The sequence below is a fragment of the Osmerus mordax genome, chromosome 10, assembly GCF_038355195.1.
Source record: "Osmerus mordax isolate fOsmMor3 chromosome 10, fOsmMor3.pri, whole genome shotgun sequence".
NCBI classification, from domain to species: domain Eukaryota; kingdom Metazoa; phylum Chordata; class Actinopteri; order Osmeriformes; family Osmeridae; genus Osmerus; species Osmerus mordax.
In genome coordinates, this window is record NC_090059.1 from 4,552,688 (window position 1) to 4,574,400 (window position 21,713).

Here is a 21,713-nt window from a genome sequence, read left to right on the forward strand (position 1 = left end):
AAGTATGTGCACAGTCAAATAATATAATGATGCAGTAATGATATATCACAGTACAGTGGACACTACACATCACATCATTAAGACTGGTATAGATGTGGCAATACACTAAGGTTACACTATAATGAGTGCAAACTGAAACCAGGTGGATTTTCAACAGGTCAATTACAAAATAAATCCATGATAGACTATTCCTATGCAATTAAAATGAGTTCATCAATAAGAAATAGTATCTATGTCATTTGAGACTATTTAGGATTCCTCCGTAAGGAGGGAACCTATTGTAATTGTTAGTTGGGTGTGCTTTGCCTTCGGCAAGGGCACAGCCTTTGTTCTCTCACATATATATTTGTTGGAATGCTGCTTCAGCATTCTCACTATTGTTTTCCTGTTTCTCTTTATTATTGTTGGAATGCTGCTTCAGCATTCCAAGTATTGTTCTTTGAATCTTTATTCAACTTATTATTTTTATTATTTATCTTCTATTTCTTCCGTGGCACCTTTCAGCGCCTTCAAATCTTCAGCTATTAAAGATCCTGTAAAGTGGACCTGGAAACGAGTTTTAAGTTCGCCACATCAAAGAATAATGTGTTATTAACTACCCATCCAAATTCGAATGAAAAAATAACACCGACAAGTATGTTAAATTAGGCTTTGAAATCGTGAAAAAATCAGCAGTCTTCTCTCCTTAAGACTGGGGGGGCGTGTCGCCTGAAGGAGCTGAAGCTACGCCCCTCGCTGCCTCGTGCCTACCTCCGACCCAGATAATGGACGCTATGTCAAGCCGAACAAAACCGTAGAGAATTAGTATTTATTTGTTCAATGAGTGAAACATACAGATGCATATAAATGAAAGCCTAATATCAATTTAGCGGTTTGCACTAACTCATAGCAGAGATACCTCTGGAAAAGTTATCTAGTATAATTATAACAAGCACACAGAACTGAGTGATGAACTGCTGGTGGCGATGGATGGTCCAGGTGCGACCGGAGGATGAACGGCCGGAGGGGCGATGCTCGGTATGGCTCCGCGCTGCAAGAGAAGCCGTGTGTTGGTGAACCCCGTCTGTCTCTGGTCCATGTTAAAACTGTCCGCTGTGAAATGGTCAGTGCAGAGGCGGCTGTTGGAGTTTATCCGAAGCTTTCCATGAGCGTGTCTCTTCACAAAATCTATCCACCTATTTTTCCTTTCATTAGCAACAGTGAACTTAAATGGCGTTGCAGCGCAGCTGGAGTTCTTGCATCCAGGGAAGATGCAGTTGCGGGTGGTGGGAGACATCCTGAAGCTAGCTAGCTAGCTGATGTAAGCTACAATAACAGTACAGCAGGAGGAGCCATTCAGTGATCTGACGTAGATGGGGCGAAATGACGTAGATAGGGCATTTTCTTGACTCCGCCCATTAAAACCTGATCTGAAAACGGAAGACAAACTGTTCTTCGGTTTAACTCCACATTTCAGTGTGACAAAGTTTTAGCGCTTTGCACATGCTTTCAGGAACTCATTTCACACGTACATAATGTACTTAGAAGCAAAACATGGAATTTACTTTACAGGATCTTTAAAACCGTTCAGCTATCAAAAAATTCAGCGGTTTCAGGCCATGGGTGCTATGACTTTTCAGCTTTGTACCTCTTATGCTTGAATTAATATAAATCAATATTCATAATATTTTTAACATGGGTTTCCAATGGAGTTTTCTTTCAAATCCACTCAAACTTCTTACAACTTCTTCAACTTCCAAATCCTTCTTCTTCCTCAATCTTTCAGCTAGAGCCACCATTTAAACTTTAAAATGTTGACAAAACCCTAAACTATTTTTAAATAATTCAGCTTTTTGATATCTATTCAACTTTTTTCAACATCACTGATTATGTTTCATGACTTTTTCAAGCCGTTTCTGAGATTTACATGGGTGTGTACGTGAAACCCTAGAGTGCAGACTGAAACGCTTAGATTGGAGGCCTGAGCTTCGGATGTCGTTGAAAAAATATTTCTAGTTTGCCAGCATTGCCACAATTTTCGCTCTTCGCTTCGTTTTTGGATCAATAGATAACTAATTTTGTGCTGGTCGTAGACAGTTGTCTGTTGAGTCCAACAGACGTACACATTTGTTCAGAGCCCCACGAAAGCGAGACAAAGTCCAACTCTCGCCCCATAGAGACCAATGCAAATCTGGTGACAAAATCGTCAGAGAAAGCAAAAAGAACAAGATTTTGAAACTGCCGGTAGAGTCGTATTTCTGACCGCACAGAAATATAAAGGACATCTCTGGTTTCGGCAGAGTCTTGGGTCTCGGAAAATATCCTTATTTTTTGGATTGGACGTGTAGTTTTGCGTCTAGGTCAACTTGTTTGAGGTGTGGATGCTAGGTAAATGTTCGTTTTTCTCTCTGCCTAGCTCGTTAGCCATCACCGTGGCAACCAAACAGACACGCACCATGAAAGCAGAATTAGGTACACGTTTTCGAAACTGCCAAGAGTTGTATTTCTGACCGCACAGACATATAAAGGATATCTCTGGTTTTGGCAGAGTCTTGGGTCACGGAAAATATAATTATTTTTTGTATTGGACGTACAGTTTTGCGTCTAGGTTAACTTGTTTGAGGTGTAGATTCTAGATACATTTCTGTTATTCTCTCCATAACTAAAAACGGTTCGACTTTTTTTCCACAATCGACCAAATTGGCCAAACAAGGTATGTAGCTACATTGAGCTTAAAGTGTACATAATCTAGCCTCCATTCTAGTGACGCTACGACTGTCATCATACGGCGAAACCAGGTCACATAGCTAGCTACGTTTTTCCAGACATAATATTCGTTACCTAGCTACAAACAAATGCTTTGTAACTGAAGAGTATTTACTTTTTAATGGCGATATTGACAACAGAGGTTAAGGAACGTGTCTTTAATCAAAAGATGGTGTCCGTTTTCAATTTGAAGCAGTAGATATGGCTTACTGTAGAAAGTCTCCCATTGCATCCTCTCTCTAGCTTAGCTTCGGCTACAGATGGACGACAATCACGATGCATGCATTATTCACGCCTCCGGTGTTAATACAGTCTGTAAAATACCACTTTGACACACTTGCAAGATGATCCTCTGGTTAGATGTAGCATGATCTTATTTACTACCCACAATAGTTAAACTTTTTTTGCAGCAGCATTTTAATCAGTTAGCTCCAGGTCCTATCTAAAATACATTTCAGACCTTTTGAAACCTGAGCAAATGACTTTCTACTAAATTTTCAAATTCTTCTGAATTATTTCTCTTTTTGCATTATTCTTCTCTTTTCTGTAGTTTTATGCCTTCGTCCAGTTCCTGCCCCTTTCAAAAATACCTTTCGGTTGCTTTGAAGCTTCAGCTTATAACTTTCTACATTTTTTTTTTACTATTTTCAGCTTTTTTAGCATGGTCAGCTATCCCCATTCAGGTTTTCAGCATTCTCACTGCTGTTTCGCAGGAACAGCTTTTTCTAGTTCAACTTATTATTTTTCTTCTATTTCTTCCGTGGCACCTTTCAGCGCCTTCAAATCTTCAGCTATTAAAACCGTTCAGCTATCAAAAAATTCAGCAGTTTCAGGCCATGGGTGCTATGACATTTCAGCTTTGTACCTCTTATGCTTGAATTAATATAAATCAATATTCCTAACATTTTTAACATGGGTTTCCAATGGAGTTTTCTTTCAAATCCTCTCAAACTTCTTTAAACTTCTAAAATCCTTCTTCTTCCTCAATCTTTCAGCTAGAGCCACCATTTAAACTTTAAAATGCTGACAAAACCCTAAACTATTTTTAAATAATTCAGCTTTTTGATATCTATTCAACTTTTTTCAATATCACTGATTATGTTTCATGACTTTTTCAAGCCGTTTCTGAGATTTACATGGGTGTTTACGTGAAACCCTAGAGTGCAGACTGAAACGCTTAGAGTGGAGGGCAGCTTCGGATGTCGTTGAAAAAATATTTCTAGTTTGCTAGCATTGCCACAATTTTCGCTCTTCATGCTTCATTTTTGGATCAATAGATAGCTAATTTTGTGCTGGTCGTAGACAGTTGTCTGTTGAATCCAACAGACGTACACATTTGTTCAGAGCCCCACGAAAGCGAGACAAAGTCCAACTCTCGCCCCATAGAGACCAATGCAAATCTGGTGACAAAACCGTCAGAGAAAGCAAAAAGAACAAGATTTTGAAACTGCCGGTAGAGTCGTATTTCTGACCGCACAGAAATATAAAGGACATCTCTGGTTTCGGCAGAGTCTTGGGTCTCGGAAAATATCCTTATTTTTTGGATTGGACGTGTAGTTTTGCGTCTAGGTCAACTTGTTTGAGGTGTGGATGCTAGGTAAATGTTCGTTTTTCTCTCTGCCTAGCTCGTTAGCCATCACCGTGGCAACCAAACAGACACGCACCATGAAAGCAGAATTAGGTACACGTTTTCGAAACTGCCAAGAGTTGTATTTCTGACCGCACAGACATATAAAGGATATCTCTGGTTTCGGCAGAGTCTTGGGTCACGGAAAATATAATTATTTTTTGTATTGGACGTACAGTTTTGCGTCTAGGTTAACTTGTTTGAGGTGTAGATTCTAGCTACATTTCTGTTATTCTCTCCATAACTAAAAACGGTTCGACTTTTTTTCCACAATCGACCAAATTGGCCAAACAAGGTATGTAGCTACATTGAGCTTAAAGTGTACATAATCTAGCCTCCATTCTAGTGACGCTACGACTGTCATCATACGGCGAAACCAGGTCACATAGCTAGCTACGTTTTTCCAGACATAATATTCGTTACCTAGCTACAAACAAATGCTTTGTAACTGAAGAGTATTTACTTTTTAATGGCGATATTGACAACAGAGGTTAAGGAACGTGTCTTTAATCAAAAGATGGTGTCCGTTTTCAATTTGAAGCAGTAGATATGGCTTACTGTAGAAAGTCTCCCATTGCATCCTCTCTCTAGCTTAGCTTCGGCTACAGATGGACGACAATCACGATGCATGCATTATTCACGCCTCCGGTGTTAATACAGTCTGTAAAATACCACTTTGACACACTTGCAAGATGATCCTCTGGTTAGATGTAGCATGATCTTATTTACTACCCACAATAGTTAAACTTTTTTTGCAGCAGCATTTTAATCAGTTAGCTCCAGGTCCTATCTAAAATACATTTCAGACCTTTTGAAACCTGAGCAAATGACTTTCTACTAAATTTTCAAATTCTTCTGAATTATTTCTCTTTTTGCATTATTCTTCTCTTTTCTGTAGTTTTATGCCTTCGTCCAGTTCCTGCCCCTTTCAAAAATACCTTTCGGTTGCTTTGAAGCTTCAGCTTATAACTTTCTACATTTTTTTTTTACTATTTTCAGCTTTTTTAGCATGGTCAGCTATCCCCATTCAGGTTTTCAGCATTCTCACTGCTGTTTCGCAGGAACAGCTTTTTCTAGTTCAACTTATTATTTTTCTTCTATTTCTTCCGTGGCACCTTTCAGCGCCTTCAAATCTTCAGCTATTAAAACCGTTCAGCTATCAAAAAATTCAGCAGTTTCAGGCCATGGGTGCTATGACATTTCAGCTTTGTACCTCTTATGCTTGAATTAATATAAATCAATATTCCTAACATTTTTAACATGGGTTTCCAATGGAGTTTTCTTTCAAATCCTCTCAAACTTCTTTAAACTTCTAAAATCCTTCTTCTTCCTCAATCTTTCAGCTAGAGCCACCATTTAAACTTTAAAATGCTGACAAAACCCTAAACTATTTTTAAATAATTCAGCTTTTTGATATCTATTCAACTTTTTTCAATATCACTGATTATGTTTCATGACTTTTTCAAGCCGTTTCTGAGATTTACATGGGTGTTTACGTGAAACCCTAGAGTGCAGACTGAAACGCTTAGAGTGGAGGGCAGCTTCGGATGTCGTTGAAAAAATATTTCTAGTTTGCTAGCATTGCCACAATTTTCGCTCTTCATGCTTCATTTTTGGATCAATAGATAGCTAATTTTGTGCTGGTCGTAGACAGTTGTCTGTTGAATCCAACAGACGTACACATTTGTTCAGAGCCCCACGAAAGCGAGACAAAGTCCAACTCTCGCCCCATAGAGACCAATGCAAATCTGGTGACAAAACCGTCAGAGAAAGCAAAAAGAACAAGATTTTGAAACTGCCGGTAGAGTCGTATTTCTGACCGCACAGAAATATAAAGGACATCTCTGGTTTCGGCAGAGTCTTGGGTCTCGGAAAATATCCTTATTTTTTGGATTGGACGTGTAGTTTTGCGTCTAGGTCAACTTGTTTGAGGTGTGGATGCTAGGTAAATGTTCGTTTTTCTCTCTGCCTAGCTCGTTAGCCATCACCGTGGCAACCAAACAGACACGCACCATGAAAGCAGAATTAGGTACACGTTTTCGAAACTGCCAAGAGTTGTATTTCTGACCGCACAGACATATAAAGGATATCTCTGGTTTCGGCAGAGTCTTGGGTCACGGAAAATATAATTATTTTTTGTATTGGACGTACAGTTTTGCGTCTAGGTTAACTTGTTTGAGGTGTAGATTCTAGCTACATTTCTGTTATTCTCTCCATAACTAAAAACGGTTCGACTTTTTTTCCACAATCGACCAAATTGGCCAAACAAGGTATGTAGCTACATTGAGCTTAAAGTGTACATAATCTAGCCTCCATTCTAGTGACGCTACGACTGTCATCATACGGCGAAACCAGGTCACATAGCTAGCTACGTTTTTCCAGACATAATATTCGTTACCTAGCTACAAACAAATGCTTTGTAACTGAAGAGTATTTACTTTTTAATGGCGATATTGACAACAGAGGTTAAGGAACGTGTCTTTAATCAAAAGATGGTGTCCGTTTTCAATTTGAAGCAGTAGATATGGCTTACTGTAGAAAGTCTCCCATTGCATCCTCTCTCTAGCTTAGCTTCGGCTACAGATGGACGACAATCACGATGCATGCATTATTCACGCCTCCGGTGTTAATACAGTCTGTAAAATACCACTTTGACACACTTGCAAGATGATCCTCTGGTTAGATGTAGCATGATCTTATTTACTACCCACAATAGTTAAACTTTTTTTGCAGCAGCATTTTAATCAGTTAGCTCCAGGTCCTATCTAAAATACATTTCAGACCTTTTGAAACCTGAGCAAATGACTTTCTACTAAATTTTCAAATTCTTCTGAATTATTTCTCTTTTTGCATTATTCTTCTCTTTTCTGTAGTTTTATGCCTTCGTCCAGTTCCTGCCCCTTTCAAAAATACCTTTCGGTTGCTTTGAAGCTTCAGCTTATAACTTTCTACATTTTTTTTTTACTATTTTCAGCTTTTTTAGCATGGTCAGCTATCCCCATTCAGGTTTTCAGCATTCTCACTGCTGTTTCGCAGGAACAGCTTTTTCTAGTTCAACTTATTATTTTTCTTCTATTTCTTCCGTGGCACCTTTCAGCGCCTTCAAATCTTCAGCTATTAAACCGTTCAGCTATCAAAAAATTCAGCAGTTTCAGGCCATGGGTGCTATGACATTTCAGCTTTGTACCTCTTATGCTTGAATTAATATAAATCAATATTCCTAACATTTTTAACATGGGTTTCCAATGGAGTTTTCTTTCAAATCCTCTCAAACTTCTTTAAACTTCTAAAATCCTTCTTCTTCCTCAATCTTTCAGCTAGAGCCACCATTTAAACTTTAAAATGCTGACAAAACCCTAAACTATTTTTAAATAATTCAGCTTTTTGATATCTATTCAACTTTTTTCAATATCACTGATTATGTTTCATGACTTTTTCAAGCCGTTTCTGAGATTTACATGGGTGTTTACGTGAAACCCTAGAGTGCAGACTGAAACGCTTAGAGTGGAGGGCAGCTTCGGATGTCGTTGAAAAAATATTTCTAGTTTGCTAGCATTGCCACAATTTTCGCTCTTCATGCTTCATTTTTGGATCAATAGATAGCTAATTTTGTGCTGGTCGTAGACAGTTGTCTGTTGAATCCAACAGACGTACACATTTGTTCAGAGCCCCACGAAAGCGAGACAAAGTCCAACTCTCGCCCCATAGAGACCAATGCAAATCTGGTGACAAAACCGTCAGAGAAAGCAAAAAGAACAAGATTTTGAAACTGCCGGTAGAGTCGTATTTCTGACCGCACAGAAATATAAAGGACATCTCTGGTTTCGGCAGAGTCTTGGGTCTCGGAAAATATCCTTATTTTTTGGATTGGACGTGTAGTTTTGCGTCTAGGTCAACTTGTTTGAGGTGTGGATGCTAGGTAAATGTTCGTTTTTCTCTCTGCCTAGCTCGTTAGCCATCACCGTGGCAACCAAACAGACACGCACCATGAAAGCAGAATTAGGTACACGTTTTCGAAACTGCCAAGAGTTGTATTTCTGACCGCACAGACATATAAAGGATATCTCTGGTTTCGGCAGAGTCTTGGGTCACGGAAAATATAATTATTTTTTGTATTGGACGTACAGTTTTGCGTCTAGGTTAACTTGTTTGAGGTGTAGATTCTAGCTACATTTCTGTTATTCTCTCCATAACTAAAAACGGTTCGACTTTTTTTCCACAATCGACCAAATTGGCCAAACAAGGTATGTAGCTACATTGAGCTTAAAGTGTACATAATCTAGCCTCCATTCTAGTGACGCTACGACTGTCATCATACGGCGAAACCAGGTCACATAGCTAGCTACGTTTTTCCAGACATAATATTCGTTACCTAGCTACAAACAAATGCTTTGTAACTGAAGAGTATTTACTTTTTAATGGCGATATTGACAACAGAGGTTAAGGAACGTGTCTTTAATCAAAAGATGGTGTCCGTTTTCAATTTGAAGCAGTAGATATGGCTTACTGTAGAAAGTCTCCCATTGCATCCTCTCTCTAGCTTAGCTTCGGCTACAGATGGACGACAATCACGATGCATGCATTATTCACGCCTCCGGTGTTAATACAGTCTGTAAAATACCACTTTGACACACTTGCAAGATGATCCTCTGGTTAGATGTAGCATGATCTTATTTACTACCCACAATAGTTAAACTTTTTTTGCAGCAGCATTTTAATCAGTTAGCTCCAGGTCCTATCTAAAATACATTTCAGACCTTTTGAAACCTGAGCAAATGACTTTCTACTAAATTTTCAAATTCTTCTGAATTATTTCTCTTTTTGCATTATTCTTCTCTTTTCTGTAGTTTTATGCCTTCGTCCAGTTCCTGCCCCTTTCAAAAATACCTTTCGGTTGCTTTGAAGCTTCAGCTTATAACTTTCTACATTTTTTTTTTACTATTTTCAGCTTTTTTAGCATGGTCAGCTATCCCCATTCAGGTTTTCAGCATTCTCACTGCTGTTTCGCAGGAACAGCTTTTTCTAGTTCAACTTATTATTTTTCTTCTATTTCTTCCGTGGCACCTTTCAGCGCCTTCAAATCTTCAGCTATTAAAACCGTTCAGCTATCAAAAAATTCAGCAGTTTCAGGCCATGGGTGCTATGACATTTCAGCTTTGTACCTCTTATGCTTGAATTAATATAAATCAATATTCCTAACATTTTTAACATGGGTTTCCAATGGAGTTTTCTTTCAAATCCTCTCAAACTTCTTTAAACTTCTAAAATCCTTCTTCTTCCTCAATCTTTCAGCTAGAGCCACCATTTAAACTTTAAAATGCTGACAAAACCCTAAACTATTTTTAAATAATTCAGCTTTTTGATATCTATTCAACTTTTTTCAATATCACTGATTATGTTTCATGACTTTTTCAAGCCGTTTCTGAGATTTACATGGGTGTTTACGTGAAACCCTAGAGTGCAGACTGAAACGCTTAGAGTGGAGGGCAGCTTCGGATGTCGTTGAAAAAATATTTCTAGTTTGCTAGCATTGCCACAATTTTCGCTCTTCATGCTTCATTTTTGGATCAATAGATAGCTAATTTTGTGCTGGTCGTAGACAGTTGTCTGTTGAATCCAACAGACGTACACATTTGTTCAGAGCCCCACGAAAGCGAGACAAAGTCCAACTCTCGCCCCATAGAGACCAATGCAAATCTGGTGACAAAACCGTCAGAGAAAGCAAAAAGAACAAGATTTTGAAACTGCCGGTAGAGTCGTATTTCTGACCGCACAGAAATATAAAGGACATCTCTGGTTTCGGCAGAGTCTTGGGTCTCGGAAAATATCCTTATTTTTTGGATTGGACGTATAGTTTTGCGTCTAGGTTAACTTGTTTGAGGTGTGGATTCTAGCTACATTTCTGTTATTCTCTCACCTCAGCGCGTTAGCAAACATAGCTGCACCATCACCGTGGCAACGACAGACACACACCACTCAGTCTCACGCAGGTGATTGGTATTAGCTGATTAGTGGAGTCACAAGACAGAGCTATTCAGTCAACTCGTCTCATTAAAAGACTAAGAGCACTATAATTTCAGCTACTAAAACGAATATACTACTTCTACTACTTCTACAGTTTAACAGTTCAGCTTTCAGCTTCTCCCGCATTGTAGGCTATTTAAGCTCTTAGCTTTGTTAGATGATGCAGTTCAGCTTCCACACTGCCTCTTGAAATTCTACTATTTGGGTGTGCTCAAGCCTTCGGCGAGAGCACAACCTTTGTTCTCTCACATATATATTATTATTATTTTTATTTATTTTATTTATTTTTGCCCCCCTAAAACTCAGTCAATATTTGGCCTACATAGACAACGTAGGTGTCAAAAGTTTCGTCTTGGTAGCGATTGAGTTGCTTCTATTGGAATTTACGTTCCGTTGCATGGTTTAGGCTTCAGTTATGTTTTTGTGGCGAAAAGTGAAGCTAACGGTGGCTAATTTGCTAGCCACAGTCACTGACGTTACTAACGTCACGAAAACACGCGTGACTACCTTTGGCAGAACATTCGTTTCGCATCTGTTAACTTGGGGGATAGCTAGGCTAACTATAGCTTTACTGCAAGGCAGCTGCAGAAACGCCACAAGCAAAGAGGCTAGGGTGATAACTATTTACTCATTTTACTTTGTGATATGACACACAATTGTGATGTGTAATGTACAGTATAAGCTGATATTATTAAGGAAGTACATCTACTTTCGGAAACAGTAGTCTACTATTTCACTGAAGTATTAGCATCATGACATTAGCCTGTGTTGCCCGGGCAACACATACTACAGTGGTCTATGATGTAGCGTTATCTGTTTTCAATCGTTAAAATAAACATTCCTCACATATACATTTTCGTTGTAGGATTTATTCTGACATTAGTAAACAATTTGTTGGTGAAATTAACATTACCTGTGGTTTCAAACCAGTGTAGCTCACTGCAACGCTGTAGCTTACGCGAGACACATTACAAAAACATCTACAGTACACAGCTGTTTAGGAAGTCAAACGGCGACAGAACATGTTCGGCACTCCCCTTACTTAAATCAAAAGTCTACTAACCTGAACTTCATTGCCACAGCCTAAATGTTGTCAATCTGTTCATGAAAATAATTAATTTCAGCCTAAACCGTACAACGGAACGTTAAATCCAATTCAACCAACGCAATCGCTACCAAGACGAACACAGCAGTAGTCTACTGTACTGTAGTAGTACAATTTACCGGGGCAGCTTCTCCACACAGGGCTATATCGCATTTTGCGTTGTTACTGACAATGATCGCTACCCGCGAGCTTTTTATGAATGAGCGATTTTCCACTAAATAAATGTCAAGCTTATTTACGTTTTGGGGGGCATATTTTCAGTTAGCAGATGGTACTGTTTGAATCGCGATTCCATCTTCTACTGCCGGGTAACGTAGAATAATCTTCAAAGGGGGTTCTTTATTAATGAATGAATGCAATGAGTAGGCTACATGCCTGAAAATATCACGAGAAGGGAAAAACTTAAAATGACGTTTAAGTCATAGAGATTAGGTCAATTTTTACACCGGTCTGACGAAATGTATTCTTTTTGATTCAACGATGAGGCTGCCTCTTGCAGGGGAAATGAGAAGACATCTATTTAATTCTACACTTCACTCGTATTTTCAGTTGTAAATGAGCAGCAAAGAAAAAATGCTTTTAAATCTATTTAATCTTTACAAATAATAAGTATGCATTTTCATATAAAATATACAGAAATCAGTTGTAAAAATGTCATTCAAAAACGGACCCCTGTGCAACCGACGCAAGCAGGCACACCCTACAATTTCCCCAGAAATTGTACCCTCTCTAGTTCTTCGATTGCTTCACAACGTTCAAACTTATTCTCCCGCATTGTATTTAAGCACTTAGCTTTGTTAGATGATGCAGTTTAGCTTCCACACTGCCTCTTTTGTGTGACTCACACATTTTTGAAATACATTTTAGCTTTCAGCTTGCGGGTATTTTCTAATACTGTAGCCTATTTTCAGTAATTTAAAAACAAATAATTCATCTTTCAGCATTCCAACGCATTTTCTGCAGGAAAGGCACTTTCTAGTTATTATTATTTAGTGTGTTTGCTGCAAGCAAAAACACTATTGTTATTCTGCATACTTATTATTATTATTATTAGTGTGTTTGCTGCAAGCAAAAACACTTGTTATTCTGCATACTTATTATTATTTTGTAAAAATCTTCCTCCCACTTTTTTCCGTCGCCTACTCCTTTCACACCGTTTAAGCTAGAAACACCGTTCAAACTTCATTTGATAAAGTCTGAACGCTCTAGTGTGATATTACTTTTCTCATTGATAACTTGTAAAGTTTTTAAGGTATTAAAGTTTAAAGTGCAAAAAAAAATGAATGGGTTTCAATGGTTCAGAATGTTCAATTGTGACGTCATGCACTGACAGAACTGTTTCTCACCGCGTCAATTTTTGACACTTTAACACTTTCCTGCCTGAATATGCAGACTTTTTCAAATAATATACCTGAACTGTTTATACCATTTTAAAGACAAGATTTAGGGCTTTCTGAAGATGTAAATATTTATATGATCATGTTAGGCAAATTCGTGAATTCAGAACAGCAGACAGATTTAAGATAGACTATTTTGTTTAAAAGTTATGACCACTGAAGTGATGAGTGGGATAACGCAATTCCAAGCTAGCGCGATGGCTCTCCATAACTAAAAACGGTTCTACTTTTTTCCACAATCGACCTAATTGGCCAAACAAGGTATGTACATTGAATTTAAAGTGTACATAATCTAGCTAGATTATTATTCTTTAAAAAAGTTTCACAGAAATCTGCAAAAATCGAGGCTCAACACTGTCATATCCGACTCAGCCAGTCACGAACAGCCAAACCGGGGTCACGAAAGGTTTACTGCAGCTGGCGTTACTACGAACAAAAGCTTCGTAACTGAAAAGTTTTAACTTTTAGTTGACGATATTGAACACAGACGTTAAGAAACTTGTCTTTACTCTAAATATCTTCTCCGTTTTCAATTTGAAGCAGTAAATCGAACAGTAGGAATTCTCCCACGACATCCGCTCGCTCTGCTTTGACAAATATGTTTTCTCAGTCCACCATACATTAGACAAGCTAATTTTCGAGCACTTTCAATACAAGATACAGGCCATGTTAGAGTTGATATATAAATATATATATATACATAATTGTGTGGGCAATGTAGAACAGCAGACAAATTTGAAATATGATCTTTTGTTTTAAAGTTATGGCCATTCTAGTGACGAGTGCCTACAACGCTAGCTACGACTGTCATCACACAGTACTGTTGCTGCCATAGAACTGCGAGAACTGGCTACGTCTATCGTTCGTTACCTACAAACAAATGCTTTGTAACAGTATTTACTTTTTATCGCGATATTGACAACAGAGGTTAAGGAACTTGTCTTTAATCAAAAGATCGTCTCCGTTTTCAATTTGAAGCAGTATCTAGCTTACTGTAGGAAATCTCCCATTGCATCCTCTCTCTAGCTTCTTCGGCTAAAGATGGACGACAATGACGATGCATGCATTATTCACGCCTACGGTGTTAATACAGTCTGTAAAAATACCACTTTGACACACTTGCAAGAAATGATCCGCTGGCTAGATGTAGCATGATCTTATTTACCACCCACAATAGTTCTGCTTTTTTTGCAGCAGCATTCTGAGTTAGAGTAGCTAGCTTTTCCAGTTGCACAACAAAGTCACATAATGTGACGAGATTGAATTTAAAAAAACTCACCAGGGACATCGACAACATCGGCAACCCTGCACTATGGATTATTATTTTGATGTCATCTTTAAATTAAGTGTCTGAACAGTATAATCATGTGTGCAGGCACACATGATTAGTTTCTCCTTCATCTTGAACCTAAAACCTAGATTCTAGGTTAGAAATGTTGACAATGACCAACAGTTGCTACGTTATAAGAAACAAGGAACCAATCCGATTGGCCAACGCTCTTCACTGTTCCACTGTTCAAACTTTTTTCTGTTTCTACATCTTTCAATTATTAATACTTTTCAGAATGGGTTTTATTCGCCAAGAAACATCACACAGACAAGGAATTTACTGTGGCAGGAAGGTGCACACATTAAACATATAAGAATCTTAAATAAGAAGTGTACAAGTCTAACTAATACTAAGGGTTTAAAAATGTAAAAGGTTTAGAATGAAATAAAATATAAAATGGCTCTAACATAACGCTTTAACATTTATGAAATTAAATAAGATACCCTTTTCATCACTCTTTTTTCCCCTTTTTCAACCGTGAGAAAATAGTGCAATGCAATGCATAACAATGACAGATATACTTTTAACACTGTCTCACCATTTTGGTTTCAAAGCAACACTTTTTTTCACCTTCATACTGCTGACATACTTTTGTCTGCTATGATATTGATAACTGTTATGCAATATACTCTTCATCACTATATTTGCTAATTTTTCTAACTTCAAACTTTTTTCTGTTTCTCAATCTTTCATTCTTTAATACTTTTAACGCTTAAAAGTTTATGAAAGTCAATAAGATACTCTTTTCATCACTGTTTTTCTCCATTTTCAACAGTAAGAAAATATCGCAATGCATAACAATGACAGATATACTTTTAACACTTTTTCTCACCATTTTGTTTTTAAAGCACATACCTCTTTTAAAAAATTTTTAAAACCTTCTTCACTATTCAAGGCATCAAAACAATCATTTCAACTGCTTTCAGCAAACACACACATTTTCTTCAGGAAATGTACCTTTCTAGTTAAATTTGGCATACTCATTAAGGACAGTTCCTTCTATACCTACCTAAGTTTCATGTATCCCATTAGACCACTCTAGCGCCACCAATGGGTCAAAGTTGGACTTGTTTTTACACACGCGACTTTTGAACCGTATGACTGATTTTCAAAAATGAGGTACCATTGGATTCCCTGGATCAAGACGAGTCAATGATGTCAATTTCCGGTTATATAGATTTTCTGCCATTTCCGGTTTTATCAAAAACCTTTGAAAGCCTACTCCTCCTACAACTGTTTTCCAATCTTCCCCAGAATTGGCATACATCATGGTCAGAGCAACCCTCACTCAGGTATTACTTTTCTATTTGATTTTCAAAACCGTTTGTCCGGTACAGCCAATCAAAATCAGCAACAAAGCAACCAAACAGGAATTTGGATCAAATCTCATCAAATCTTTGAGATGTCAACACCAAACTTGGTATGATGACTCGGAACCCTCTTCTGAGGATGTCCACACAATTTGGTGTCATGCGATCACTGGGCGTGGCCGCAGGAAGCAAAAATGTGTTTTGGCCAATAACTATTGATTTGTTTGCCTTTATTAAGTGATTCTTTTGTCTCATGATATCTTGGGACATCCCGTGTGTGACTCATAATAATTTGTGATAATAGCCGAATTGATGCGGCCGCCATTTTGAATTAATTGAAAAAGTTTTTTTCTCTACTCCTCCTACACATGTTGTCCAATCTTCACCAAATTCAGCAAAGATTATCTTCAGACCAAGCCTCACAAAAGCTATCACATGTTTTTTTGATTTTCGAAACCGTTTGCCCGGTACAGGCAATCAAAATGTGCTTTTAAGCCAGCAAACAGGAAGTTGGGTCGTATCTCAGCAAATCTTTGATGGATTCACACCAAACTTGCTGCGTGTACTCGTTGCTCTCTTCTGAGGATGTCTAAAATGTTTTCTGGGTCATTTGACTGCTTGGCCACCTCATTGCTGCTTGCAGCTATATTTGGATTTGGTCAGATTTGGGACCCCATTGGTAAGTCTGCAGCATGGATTTTTCTATACAGTGACAATTTGTGAAGAATATACATTTTTCAATGGTTTGCAATGTTTTGGAGGAATCCGCCATTGCTGCTTGAAGCTATATTTTCTATTTATTCTTTGTTAAATGTATTTTTGTTATTGGTTTGATTGTTGCTCTGCACTGGCAAAAACATGTTCATGGTGACTTGAGAAAAAGCAGGAAGCATGCACAGTCATTACCATGTTCATGTCACGTCTTGATTCCAAACAAATTCAACAAATGTCCAGGTCTTTTCACAGCTTTCCATATTTAGTGTGATAAAGCCTTTAATCTATTGCCAACAGAAGACCATTCCTCACAAATACTGCAGAGGTGATCGGAAATACCATGCAAATGAGTTTGATATGAATTTTAATAGGCTGGCCAGTTCATTAGATATTCAGCAATAGTGGATCTGACCTTTTGGGATAACAGCAAGGCAAACAGAGACACAGGAGGATTGAGTTATCGGTTCAAAGGGAATAAGAAAATAAACACAGCTTTATGTCTTATTTGACTTATTGTAGCCTAAAGTATTCAAAGACAGAATGATGGTACAAAATACATAAAGCCTCAGACTGCACAGTAGGACTGTAACTGACTGAAAACAAGGCTTCATCTTAATATGGGAAATATGCTGTTAACGAGGTCCAACACAAATATTTCTACAATACAGGCTGGACTGTACTGTGAGACAACAATTTAGACTGTTGTTTAAGAAAATCATATAAATGTGTTTCTTATATACTAGTGTAATAATTGGACCAATACGCTGTTCCTCAAAAGTTAATAAATCCGTTTATATACCTCCTGAAAGTTTGCAGAGGTAAATAAACGTTTTTACGGACCTAGCAACAAGCGGTTGCCTTGGAGATGTAGCCATTGACCTTAACAACGTGGCATCTGCTCGGCAACAAAGTGGCCTAAATTGCCCAAAAAAAAACTAAAACAACCAAATATGGTTTTTGCACAGGTCCACAAACGCCCCGCAATCGCATCCCGTTTTAAAGAAGTATCTGAAGCAGACAGAAGACAAATTGATGTTGTTGATATGTTGCCTTGGAGATGTAGTGACGTCACCAGTGCAAGTGCAGCTGATTGCTCTGACAACATGGCGGCTGCTCCAGATTCGAAGTGTTCGATTTGGGATCTTCCCACGTATTGTTGTAGTATATAAGAAACCAAATGTTTACTCCTCGACAGGTCAGCAAACGCTTCGTCGCCTCGATTTGTTAAAACGATTTGTTTGTTTTAACAAATCTCGGTTTACAAAGGCGTTTGCAGACCTGTCGAGGAGTAAGCATTTGCAGTATATCATGATGATATACAGCCCTGTGTGTTGGATTGGTGTCTATAGTTAAGTAAGGTTAAGTCTATACGCAGCTAACAGGAAACAACCATGCAATTGATTACTTCCATTTACTTGAAACCATTGAGGAGAGGGTATTGTGGATGAAACAGATGAAATGCTGACCAAGACAGCAAGCTTTAACAGAGGATGAAAGAGTGCATAATTGGTCACAAAAACAGAATCACGTTTGGTTGGCAGATGGTGACAGAAAGGTCACAGACAGGCATGGGGTCCTTCGCATGGAGAACAATCCAGTAAGCTAACCCCATGCTCTCCTTGTGAAGGATCCCACAGAAGGCCTTTTGAACCCAGCAGGCTAGAAAGAGCATGCACACACAAACACACACTAGTAGACAGCATCCAGCCAGACCAACAGCTCTATCACTCATTCACACCTGGAGTGCATTCAACATAGTGCACTGTGGGAAACACTTAATTGGAGATCAACAGCATTTTGCCAACCATTACAATACCAGATGACACATTTATTAAAGACTCATTTGAATTGGAAACAAACCTAACATCATAGGTGAGCAACAAAAAAGACGCAACATTCACTCAGGATTTTTATCGAGCCCTAATCTTACACTATAGGGTTTCAGTGTTGACAAGGATGCTAAATCAGCAACTATAGCTTCAAAAGAAATCCTTTTCCTGAACTGTTTAATAAAGTTATCCCAGCCTAAACTATTGGAAGACTAAGGCCGAATCCCAATACTTTGTCTTACCCCTACCCCTTAGTTTTGCGCCTTCGCGCGAGAGTAAGTGGAGTCCAGTGGCGGCTGGGAAAACCCCGCATCCCTCGCAAGGCGGGGGGCCCACGCCCTAAGGGCCCCGCCCTGCATAGCAAAAAAAACAGACTAGGCCTATATAAAATATATATATAAAGGAAAACACTTTGAGGGCGCTCATTGAGAGCCCCAAGTTTCAACTGCCAGGTAAAGGAATTCCGTAATGTAGGCAACGTAACATATTTTCATCCACTTCCATGGGCTAAATAGTCTCAAAATCCCTGAATCTGGCAACAATGGCTTTTTTGTATCTTATGTACCTTTTGCACCATTACACCTCTTGAACGCGCACATTTTTAAAATGCTAATCATTACACTCTGCTAGATGACGGTATAGACATGAGTAAAAGAAAATATGCAAGCGGTGCTCAAAAGCGCAGCAATAAACTGTTGTCTGAACAAGCTCGAGCAAAACACCCGAAGATTAGACAATTATTTAGACCAGCCAGAGAGGAAGCTATCAACATCTCCACAGACGAAACACTACCGCAGCTGCAGGTAGCTAGCAGCAGCAGGTGTTCACCAGCAATCAACAATAAATCTACTTGCTTAGCCTACTTATTGGCAAGAATAAATGTTTTCCTTTCCTCCATTGATTGTGTTATTTCATAATGGCGATGCTATCTTTGGTGCTATCTTTGGTGCTGAACTATCAGAAGGCTAGCGCTGATGGTTTTGAACAATGACAAATATGTGGCAGCCTGCGGAAACCCTTCACATCGTGAACATTTGGGTCTTTCTGGGTATCAGTGGCGGAACCAGACATTTATATATGGGGTGGCCAGGGCTACTTCAGGGGGTCCACAGACCAAGACTGAAAATGTGTGTGTAACCTTAGCCTGGCATCTAGGCAGTGTACGTTATTCATATGATTGCTGATGAGAAATATGAATTAAAATTAACTTAAGCCTGAGTGTGGCCTAGTTTGGTCCACTAGGGTTACTTTAATCAAATTCTACATTTACTATGTATAGACCTTTTTTGATGAACATTCTATAATTTTAATTCGTCAAGTTTGGCCCTTAAAAGCTTCCGGTTTCAGACGCGCAAATGATTGTTTTGATGGAAGTCAGTTTGGAAGCATAAGTGAGCAAGTTACTGTTGCAATTTTTTTTGCTGTGTTTGGCTGTTCGTCGAGATTGGGGAAGAACAAGTTGTCAATGGTTTTTCAACGTTGTTTCAATAGTAATATTGGTGGAAATACCGTTAGAATCGCATTGGTTTTTCAATGTTGTTTCAATATTAAATAAGGGTGCAAAATGATGATTGGTCAACATCAGAGTCTGACGTCGTTTCAATGAAATTAGCGTTGAAAGCGGATGTTGATTCAGCGTAGTTTCAATGAAGTTTGCTATCTGGGTTAGTGCTTTAAAAAGGTGGTTTGGGGTGTATAACTTGTCATGGAAGGGAATTTCCAATCATGCCTAGCATCAGTGGCGATGTGGCCTTCCTTAGGTTACTGAAATGAATTTGCGCAACAGGCAAGGGATCCACCTGAACAATAAATATACTTAAGTACAGGTAACTCAGTTGTGGATCTGACACTGCATGCGTAGTCCTAGGCTATATGGCTAACTCCCATATCCACCAGTTTTTTTAACCCTCGACCATACACTGGGTTCAGAAATAACAGGTGGGTGATGTAAAAACAGCAGATCATCTTGAACATTTATCGGTGTGTTTATTAATTACTACAATTTCACAGCAATTATTCAACAAGTAACCAGCAGATAGCCTATGCTGCACACCTCCCCGACCGTTTCTTTTACTATGCAGGCATCACAGCTGGGGTCTCATTTATAAAGCTTGCGTACGCACAAAACGGGGCTGAAAATGTGCGTACGCCACTTTCCACGCAAAGGTTGTGATTTATAAAAAACAAACTTGACGGGAGAATGTGCGGCCCTCCACGCAAACTCTGACCCTCCCGTAGGCCTACGCACATTTTGGAAGCAGTTGGAATTGGCGACGCAGATGACCGTACTGTAGTCAGACTGCAGAAAGTGAAAGTGGGAAGAACATTACTTGTAATATTTATATATTTTGTTTTCCTTACACACGTTTTTTTCACTCGATTTCATAATTATCATGAAGATTAAATCCGGCAGTGATATTTGCGCTTGTACTGACTGATAATTGTTCCATAAACACCTTGTACAATCCAACTCAAATTTTAAATCAAAATTCAGCGCTGAATGTCTCACCATCAGATTGTCCACTACACGGGATGTAGGAGGGGGAGATGCCTGAGCCCGACTGCATGGAATACAGGATAACATCACATATCCTACCTTTAGATAACTGAAGAACACATTGTATAACTAAATATATTTCTTTAATACTGTGCATATATCATCATATGTAAAAAACTGGAAATACAGTCTTTAAGATCCCGCGCAATCGCTACACTCTACGTCCTCGTTATCAGTCCAGACTTCAATAGACTACTTGTTCATAACAAAACACTTTTGTTTTCAAATTGTATCTCGATTTGTGGTATCACTGGCACAGTTGACGCCACTCGCACAGTTTTTGTTTTATTGGTGATCCAACGGCCACCAAATAATGTGGTTTTCGGGCCTCCACCAATAGGTTAACAGTGTCTGAGAAGTTGTCATGCGCCATGATTCACCGTGAAGAACAATCGCATGCCAGGGTCATTAATATACTGGATTAGCATTCATGAGGTGCTTTGCATTGACCATTTATGGTTAAAAATAGGCGTGTTCAGGGCGGGGTAAAATGCAGATTCACGTACGCACACTTGTGGGTAGTCTGTGATTTATAAAGGGAACATTGCTTACAGGTGTGCGTACGCACGGTTTTATAAATCAGATTTTTGGGGGGCGTACGCCATTTTAGGCTTTTGGGCGTACGTACACTTTTAGTAAGAATCCTACGCACAGTTTTATAAATGAGACCCCTGGTCCGTCATATCTTAATATGTACATTGTTTGTTGACTCCCATTAAAAAAATAGTTGTAGGCATCAGACTTTTATAGGCTCCAATAACCTCTTTACTGACTGTAAACGCACTCTACCAAATTCTATTTGGTAGGCTAATGTAGCTACTATTTGAAATAGTGGTACAGTAGACATCGGGAGAGATTAGCTCTAGCTCTACCTTAGGTAGGCTATCAATTTCAGATCAGCCTAAAATAAATTATAGCCTAAAATAAATAACGTTCTGATCCAGTGGGTCGGTTAGGGGACACTATTCGATGTATCGCTGCTATCCACAGCCAGTTGATGGTAATATGCGCTAGTCAGGTTAACTCGATGGTAAAGTAGCTAGCGATAATGTAGGAAACGCGCTAGCCGGATGTA